Source organism: Larimichthys crocea, unplaced genomic scaffold, assembly GCF_000972845.2.
Source record: "Larimichthys crocea isolate SSNF unplaced genomic scaffold, L_crocea_2.0 scaffold234, whole genome shotgun sequence".
NCBI lineage: Eukaryota > Metazoa > Chordata > Actinopteri > Sciaenidae > Larimichthys > Larimichthys crocea.
Genome location: NW_020853101.1, coordinates 296,217 through 304,984, shown reverse-complemented (window position 1 = coordinate 304,984; position 8,768 = coordinate 296,217). Strand labels below are relative to the sequence as shown.

At 42.2% G+C, this 8,768-nt stretch overlaps 1 long non-coding RNA gene across 1 annotated transcript; it reads left to right on the top strand.

The window, feature by feature from the left end:
- Nucleotides 1-6,181: 6,181 nt before the first annotated feature.
- LOC113744828 (uncharacterized) lies at nt 6,182-7,495 on the top strand. Its single transcript, XR_003461859.1, has 2 exons — nt 6,182-6,391; nt 6,464-7,495. It is a non-coding gene; the product is annotated as an uncharacterized LOC113744828 (long non-coding RNA).
- The last annotated feature ends 1,273 nt before the right edge of the window (nt 7,496-8,768 follow it).

The following is an 8,768-nucleotide window of genomic DNA, read 5'->3' as shown; positions in this document are numbered from 1 at the left end:
CTCGAAGTCTGGGGCAGAATTAGCAGAGGCAAGGTTAGCCACAGTTACTTCCCTCCCCTGAATAGGGATGTCGAGGCAGTCATTAACACAGTCCTCCCCCCACCCCATAATTTCTCCCGTTCTCCAGTTTACATGGGGGTTGTGGCGATACAGCCATGGCTGTCCCAAAATCAGTGTATGGGAGGGTGACTTGAATAAATAAAAGCGTATGTGTTCTCTATGCTTCTTTATGTGCAATTTGAGGGGTTCAGAGATGTGAGTGATGGTGAACAGTTCTTTTCCGTTGAGAGCTTTGGTGTTGATTGGCTTCACTAAGAGTTCGGATTTGAGGCCCAGCTCCTCTGCTAAACCCCAGTCCATCAAACTCTCATCAGCCCGAGTCTATAAGTGCATCAAGATATGTGGCGGTGTGGTGCATTACCTTGACTGTGGTGAGGGTACGTGGAACGGAACTTGAAGTCGTGAATTGACTCACCACTGCGGACCTCTTGGCTGAGCAAGCGGCGACGAGATGACCTAACTCCCAGCAAAAAAAAAGCATCGACCCTCCTGCTGTCGTCTCCGTCACTCTTCATGCGTCAGCCGAGCCCTTCCCAGCTGCATGGGCTCCTCCTCACCATCCGTGGGGGAGTGACAACCCTGCTCTAGCGGTGAACGGCGGGGAACCGGCCAGCCTGGTGCTTGTGTGCACGTGGGTCTCTCTGTAGATAGAACGGCGCGTTGCTGTCTGAGTTGGCACCGTCGGGGCAGGAGCAGCAGCCGCAGCCGGGGATTCAGGAGCTGAGGTCATCTGGGAGAACTGGTCTCGCAGACCCTGAAGTTAAGCCGAGACCTGACTTAATTGACAGGCCATAGTCGACTGAAAGTCCTCCTGACAGGAGAGACAAGCCTCTTGGGCACTCAGATCACAGTCAGCTGATTAATCTCTGCTGAGTCCATACTGGCCAGAGTGTCCTGTCAGATCTGGACTAAAGGAGGACTCAGATGCAGATACTTTACCAACTGGGTGGAAATGTATTTGGATAACTCCAACACTGAGTGACACAAAGTACAGACTATGAAAATTATCCTAGAAAACAAAACCAAAAGCAAAGAGGAAAAGGTCAACAGAAAATCACTCCGCAAAGGGAGGAGAAAAGCTAAGACTGCTATACAACTGAACAACAACCATAAACTACAGAATTTACAAAAAAAAAAAAAAAAAAAAAAAAATCACTCACATGGACTAAAGGCACACATAATGTGGGGAAGCAAGGTAGAACAAGAACTGTGGAAAACACTGGCGCAGAGACGCAGACAATATATACACAGGGTAATGGGGAACAGGTGGAAACAATCAGGGCGGGGAAGACAATCAGGGCGGGGAAGACAATCAGACCGGTGACACATGAGGAAGGGCAAGTGACCTGAAACGAGAGGAGAGTTATCTTTTAAAATAAAACAGGAAATGATGAGACATAACAAAAACCCAGCTTGATCTCACCGCATGACAATAATCAACTATACCAATGTGAATACTGAGAGGACTGGTACATAGAGCAAAAAAGTGCACTGTTGAGAGACCATGCAGAGATGGGTCACCACCACTTCTTAAACCTGATGGAGATATGATATATTGAAACATGCTGGTCGTGAAGGTTAGGTTTAGAACCTTAATTAGTATTACTGGTAACACCTGTGTTTTCACAATGGCTGCTGTAAAAAGCAGCTCTGGTCATGTGACAATTTACAGTTAACAGATTAATTTACCTCTTATGAACTGGTTACCCTTTTTTCTTTCCATATTTGCTGGAAATACAATGATACACCATTCAGTAGAATTTTTAGAGCCTTACACTGGGTTAAAATTGAAAAGACTCATAAATGTAGACATGCAAAAGTAAAACATAACAATTACATTATTTGCCTTTTTGGTTTAATTGGAGAATCCTCCCAATCTGTCCCAAGGTCAGTGTGTTCAACAGCTTCTGGAGGCTTTAGCCCTGCCTCATTGTAAGTACTTACAATAGTTTGTTTCTCAAAATTAACTGCTGTGTTGGTTAAAAATTCTGTATTTGTTTGTGATAACTTGTGCTTATTTACACATTCACCAAATATATTAGTCAAATCAAAATCAAATCAAACTAGATCAATAGTGGTGTGGATGTCAGGGGGCAGTTTGTTCCATAGTCTGGGAGCAGCAACGGCAAAGGAACGATCGCCCCACTGTTTAAGCCTCGACCTTGGGGCCTCCAGCAGAAGCTGACCCGAAAAGCGCAGGGCTCTGCCACAATTGCAAAAAGTTAAAATCTCTGTCAGGTAAACAATAGAAGTTTAAAATCAATTCTAAAACGGACTGGGAGCCAGTGGAGTGACGACAGTACAAGGGTAACTAAAAAGCAGCGCTCTGCACAAGTTGGAGACGAGCAATAGAGGGCTGAGAGAGTCCAATGTAAAGGGCGTTGCAGTAATCAAGTCTGGAGCTAATAAAAGCATGGATTGCCCTCTAGTCTCAACATGTACCAGAATCCACACAATTGCCTTGACCTGCTCCAGGTTGTTCTTGACTGTGTGTGGTGTTAACATCCACTTTATGGCCCGTTTCGGGGCCACATACATTCTTCTCCGTTGACCCACTTTGATGGTACAACTTCCACTGCATTAGTTTTGTCAAAAATAACAATGTGATACATTGTCTATATACTTTTAGTCATTTTCACATTACTGTAATTAGTAGTAGTAATCTAAAGAACTCACAACTTGAGAGAAATATGAGAAGAGACTAAAACACTACATTTCATGACAAAGCATACTTCAACAATCTCAACATGAGCAAGAGTTTATATACACACACAACACAATGCAAAGAATGTGCACTCAATCCTGCCATTCAAATGGGTCCTACCACTTCTTCTAAGAGTTCAAAGGACTAACAAAAAAACCACCATTCTGACTCCTGTGGAATTGTTATTTTTCTGTCATGTTTATGTTTCTATGGTGATACCTGGTGCTAGAATTTGTTACTACATCTACATGTATTCCTTTGTAAGTCCTTGGAGTAAATACATCCGGAAGTGTTCAATGAATGAGATACTTATAGTTATGAAACAGCGGAACATTTCTAAAGATAATGAGTAAATAAAATGTTCGTTTTAATGTACAAATACTTGTGTGTTAGCATGACATGTCTAGCCACCCCACTGAGCATTAGACGTCTAGTCTAAGTTTAGACTGAAATTTGCCCATCTATAATCAGTCTATTTTTAGCCCAAACCTAGACGATAGAATTGAATCCATTATTATATAATTAAATATTAAGAAGTAAGGACAAAGGAAAGGAAGGAAAGAAGCAGGGATGGAGGAAGTGAACAGATTGGGTCAATTTGAACCAGAAGAATGTAGAAAACAAATAGCAAAAATAAAATACAATTATTGTTTTTTAGAATACAAACAAACATTAGAAATTTTAAAAGAACACCCTATAACTCTGAGGCAAAAGAGAAATTACACCAATGGTGTCCTGGGCCTCTTGTAGCCCTCTCCACCGCTTCGAGCTGGGGCCTGTTTGAAATGGGTGCCCATTGCAGAGCTGATCAGGTCATCTGTGGCCTCCTTAAATGATTTCCGAACTGCTTCTGCAAACAAAGCAATAAAACAAATGAAGAAAAATTGCAAGTGTGGTTGCCTATTGTTTTACAGGATGTCACAGAGATACTATAAAGGTACATGGTTTTAAAGGACTTGACTCAATGGGCATTGGGCAGCGCCAGAAGTAAAAAGCTCCTGTAAGGCTTCAACAGACTACTAACGGTCGCATGACTGACGTCACCGCCACTAATCTTTCCACTGATTTTGACCGTTTTTCGGCTCTAGCGAGCGCGTGCAAATGGATGATGACAAATAAATTAAGAAACATTGCAGGACAAAACAACATTTCAATACATACCCTTGACCACTCACCTGTAATAAGCCCTTCGTTTCTCTCACACTCTCTTCTCGCCAATGCCATCGACCGGTGTTGTGCCAAAATTTGTTTTGTTTTTTCCAGAAACTGATTTCCAGTCCTGTTGCTGCTTCCTGGTGGGGAGGGGTCATAGAGCTGACAGTATATCTGCATATCATGTTGGCTACTGTCCCCGATCGCCTTTAGTGCAGACTGCCATTTTATTTTACTCTTCATCAATAATTATTTAGGAATTATTTGCATTACTGTTCAATAAACTTTATTCTTATAATGTCATTAGGATGATTACCAAGTGGAGCTGAGTGTTTGATGTTCATTTACCACTCTATCAATCATTAAAGGAGTGGTGTGTTTTAAGCCTAAGATTGAGTTACATAGAACTGAAATGTGTGAACCCTTCATGCTATTTGAAAGGCAAGGATTGTATATTTTCTGCAACAATTATTTGTTTGGTCGGTGAAAGTGAGAATCATCATATGTGTGCTTCCAGCTAAAGGCACAGAGCTTTTGGTTTTTCATTTCAGAGACAATATACACTGAGATAGACACTGTGTTGCTATGGTAACCTAGTGGAAGAAAGATGGAAATGGTTATATAGAAGGAGAAGTATGGCTAATTAAAATACAGATGAAAAGGGAATAAAGGAAAGAGATTGTGTGTTACTAGGCTTTCGACTTACACTTCTGTCTGATTCTATGATGCTTTTTAAATAGTTTCAATATCTGTAGCTGCTCTGCTCTCAAAAGGCTATTTTATAAGAGCCATTGCATGCTATTTATATAGCTGTTTCTGCAGACTACCTGCCCCACAAACGAACATGCACATTTAGACTGCTGCCTTCCATCTCATCACCTAAAAAATGAAAACTACAGAGAAACAGATGAATAGTTCAGGAACAAAATTATCACAAAAGCACAGGGGTCACATGGTCATGTGACACTATCCATAATAGAAAACTGAAAGGAACAGGTGGAGTCAAGTCAAGTCAAGCTGTACCATGCAGTGGAAAAGTAAGGTGTAAGTGTAAGAGGAAGGATCAACCTTGCCAGGGACGATTCAGGTATCTGGGCAGGGAGAGAAGCTTAGTCCATCAATAAGTCATGAGGCATAAGGAGATACAGTGGAGTTCCTTGGTATGGTGGGAAACCTGAAAGATGAGTGAATCCAGGAAGTGCCAAAGAATTCAAGAATTAAAAGTTCTCTCTGGGGAAAGGGGAACACCAAGCTGAAAGAAGGTGGGCTTAGAAGTATAGAGTGACTGTAAAATGGGAGTAAGGAGAGAAAGTCATCCAGAAAGTGAATGATGTATGCTTGTGGTTGTTGAGAATGATCCAGCAGACACATTCTTGCACCTGAAAATGAAACAGGTGCCAAAGTAATGAGACCAGATAGTCCAGATAGAAAGGTGCTAGTAATGTCAGCAGATGTCCAGATAACAGACTTCCTCTACAGTCTGAATAGCAACTTCCTCCTCAGATGATAACCCATGAGTTCCAAAATTGCGTTTTCAGCCAACAGTCCTACCTCTACATTTCATCTCTGCGACATCACTAACTGGTTGTGTTCTAGACAAAGCTTGTGTTTCTAACAGAGGTACATGCTTCAGAAGTGTCCTAAAAGCAGCTCTCCACTCTGAAATTGTAGAGAATACGTGCTGAGTCAAGCAGCACAGAGTACTTCCATTTCCAGATTGACCCTTCCATTGATTCAAATGTTTCATATCATGATGTTGTTTCTGTTTCATAAGAATAGTCAACATGAAGCTGCAGCTGTTTGTAAGGCTGATTTAAATGTCTGCCTGAGGCAGATTTACTTCATATAGCAATCAATGTAGGAGGATACAATCAGGATTAGCACAAGGACCATATGAAGTTGGCTAAATACACATAAAGCTGATCTGAGTCCTGTTTTGTCAGTGTGAAATAAATGCAAGATATTTGTAATAACTAGAAAATTCCCGCAGAAATTTTGAGTGTGACGAGTGGGCTGTTGCTGGGGGTCTGTATTCAAAAAGCACACCTCAAAAAGTCATTTTTAACATGTTTAACATGAGCAGCTAGCGCTAACGCGCTAAGCACTAATTCTAGCATTAGTCGCAAATGTTAGCAATTAGCATGTCTTTACTTCTTTACTTAATGTGTGTGTCTGTGCGTGCTTGTGTCTTGTTGTGGTATGCTAACCACCCCGAGTTCTGCTGACCTAGTGGACTACAGAGAGATATTCAGTTTAAAGAAGACACAATTCAGTTTCACCTTTGTGTGGCAGGTCGGGTGTTGCTCTGCTCCACCCCCTCCCACTTAATCAGTATCACCGGTGCTTGATTGCGCATTGGCAGCACCTGGTTAACTACTGCGCTCCTCCGGGGCGCATTCTCTCCCTGGCATTCACCTGGAAAGGCTCTGGGTCGGCGTGCTCCAGTTTGGTTGGTGTTCGGTGTGATTTCGCCAGGTAAGCGTGTGTGCTTTAACTGCATCTTTATTGCACAGTATGGTGCGACAACCGCCGTGATTTTGTTTTCAGTTTTGGCCGTACTGGTTGGGTTGCAGCTGGAGGAAGTGGTGTCCGCGTTCTGCTGTTGTTGAGGACTGGTTTTTTTAGTGCGTAAAGCTCTCTCTATCGGTAAGCATGCTCGTTGTTAATCATGGTTAACTATAGTAGCCCTTTGCTAACAGCTGTTGCCCTCTGCTCTGTCCTGCTGTAGCTGCTGAATTTGCAGCGGTTCTGTCTCTCCTCCTGCGCTCTGTGGATCCACTGCACAGCCTATTGATGACCACCGCAGCCACCTACGCATAACATCCGCTGCCTCCAGCCTTGGTGCAGCCGCTCCGTTTTCACGCTGTCTTCCACACCGTAGTTTCTTTTTCTTAATGTCCTGAGTTTCTGTTGTGGCTCTCACGCAGCACCAGACTCAAGCCCCACTGCAACTGACTTATTAGTGTTTCTTTGTTTGTTTGGTTTATTTATTTCTTGTTTATGTAGTTGTTTTGGGTAATCAGTTAATTTGCAAGCTCTTTGGTTTCTTTATTTTGAATTACAGATGGTTATTTTGTTTAGTTCTAATTTAGTTACATTTCTGATTTTGTTTATTCTTATATAAGTAAATTTTCTTTAAGTATTTCTATATAGGTTAAAACAATTAATGTGTATTCTTTCTGTTGGTGTGCATGTGGGTGTGAATGTTGTGTGTGAGTGTTTTTAGAATAGGACATTTTAATAATTCGTATAGTTCAACCTTTGAGTGTCGCTCCACCTAATTTTGTGTGTTTTCTTCCTGGACAGGAGCTGGTGTAGTGCGTGGCAGACTCCCTGGTGGTGGTCCCATCTCACCTCCCTTAAGTTTGCTGTGGCACGTGGTGGTTTGGTTTGTAATATTGTTTTTGTGTGTTTTTAAGTTTCTTTAGTCTGTCCGCCTCACTGAGCTGTCCCTGCTCCTATTTTTGTTTATTTTCCCCCCTAACGAATGGTGGTATAGCAGACACGCAGGTTGTGAAGAATATGTTCATTTTACCTCTAGTAAACCATTGTTAAATAAAATAATTTATATTTTTGGAAGTCCGTCTCTTGTCCTCTCTATATAGGTGTAACGAGTCTGTGTGACCTCATAGTATTCCCCTTACAGGGTTGAGTGAATTTCCTGGGGTGCAATTCCCCAGGTGGCGTTGTTGGACAAATCCCCCCCCTCTTTTACCACGTCGCGCCACATTTGCAAAGGGAGAACCCAGCATATACAGACTCCACAGTCTGCCTCTACTCCGGTCTGCTGAATTCTGCCCCCCACAGCTCTTAGGCTGTTTTTATTAACACACACAAATGGGCAGTCTTACATGTAAGCATCACACAACCCCGTTCTTTACCCAGTGGTTACATAGCACATAATTACTTTGTCGTTAAGACCAAGTCACACCTAGGACGTGCCTCAGCACTTTTATACTTTGTTGTTCTCAGAAAACAGGCTAGCAGACCCACCTATTTCCTGTGACCTCCTGTTTGCTTCACACCGTGGTGCAATAACTGCTATTCTGCACAGAGCTTATCTAACACCAGGCAGCTGTTGCCGCCTCCTGTTATCGTTACAAAGCACAGTTCAAAATAACACCTTTTGTTTCAACAGTATTCTAAGCAAGCTTGAAGCATCAGTAGTCAAACTGCACATACTTTAAGATTCATATAAGCAATGAATGTATATTTCCAGTCTGTTAAGGAGAGAGTTATACAAAGTATTTTATTTTGAAGGAACTCTTGTTTTGAAAGCCTTTTGTCTTGTCTGTGTGTGTGTGTGTCTGCGAGAGAGAAGGATAAAATGGCCGACATTAAAAATGTAGCCTTGATAGTCATTGATTATATAAAAGACACTGAAAATAGCCCCTCCCTCCTCTGCCCCCTTAGGCAGGCTTGAGGGAGCAGAGTGGGGAGGGGCTATCTGTGTGTCAGTGTGTGTGTGTGAGTGTCTGATTAATTAGGCACAGGTGTGCAAATGCCTGATCTCTCATATCAATTTCAAATTAATTTTATTTGTATAGCCCAAAGTCACAAAGTACATTTGCCTCAGAGGGCTTTACAATCTGTACAGGCAGTGACACCCTCTGTCCTTAGACCCTCGGTTCGAGTGAGGAAAAACTTGCCCACAAAAACCCTTTTAACAGGGAAAAAAGGTGGAAGAAACCTCAGGAAGAGCCACAGAGGAGGGATCCCTCTCCCAGGACGGACAGACGTACAATAGATGTCACGTGTACAGGACAAATCAACACAAACATATTGTACAATGACTGATAAAATGACAATGAATTACAATGAATGATAAAAATGATTACAGTAGCAGATATGG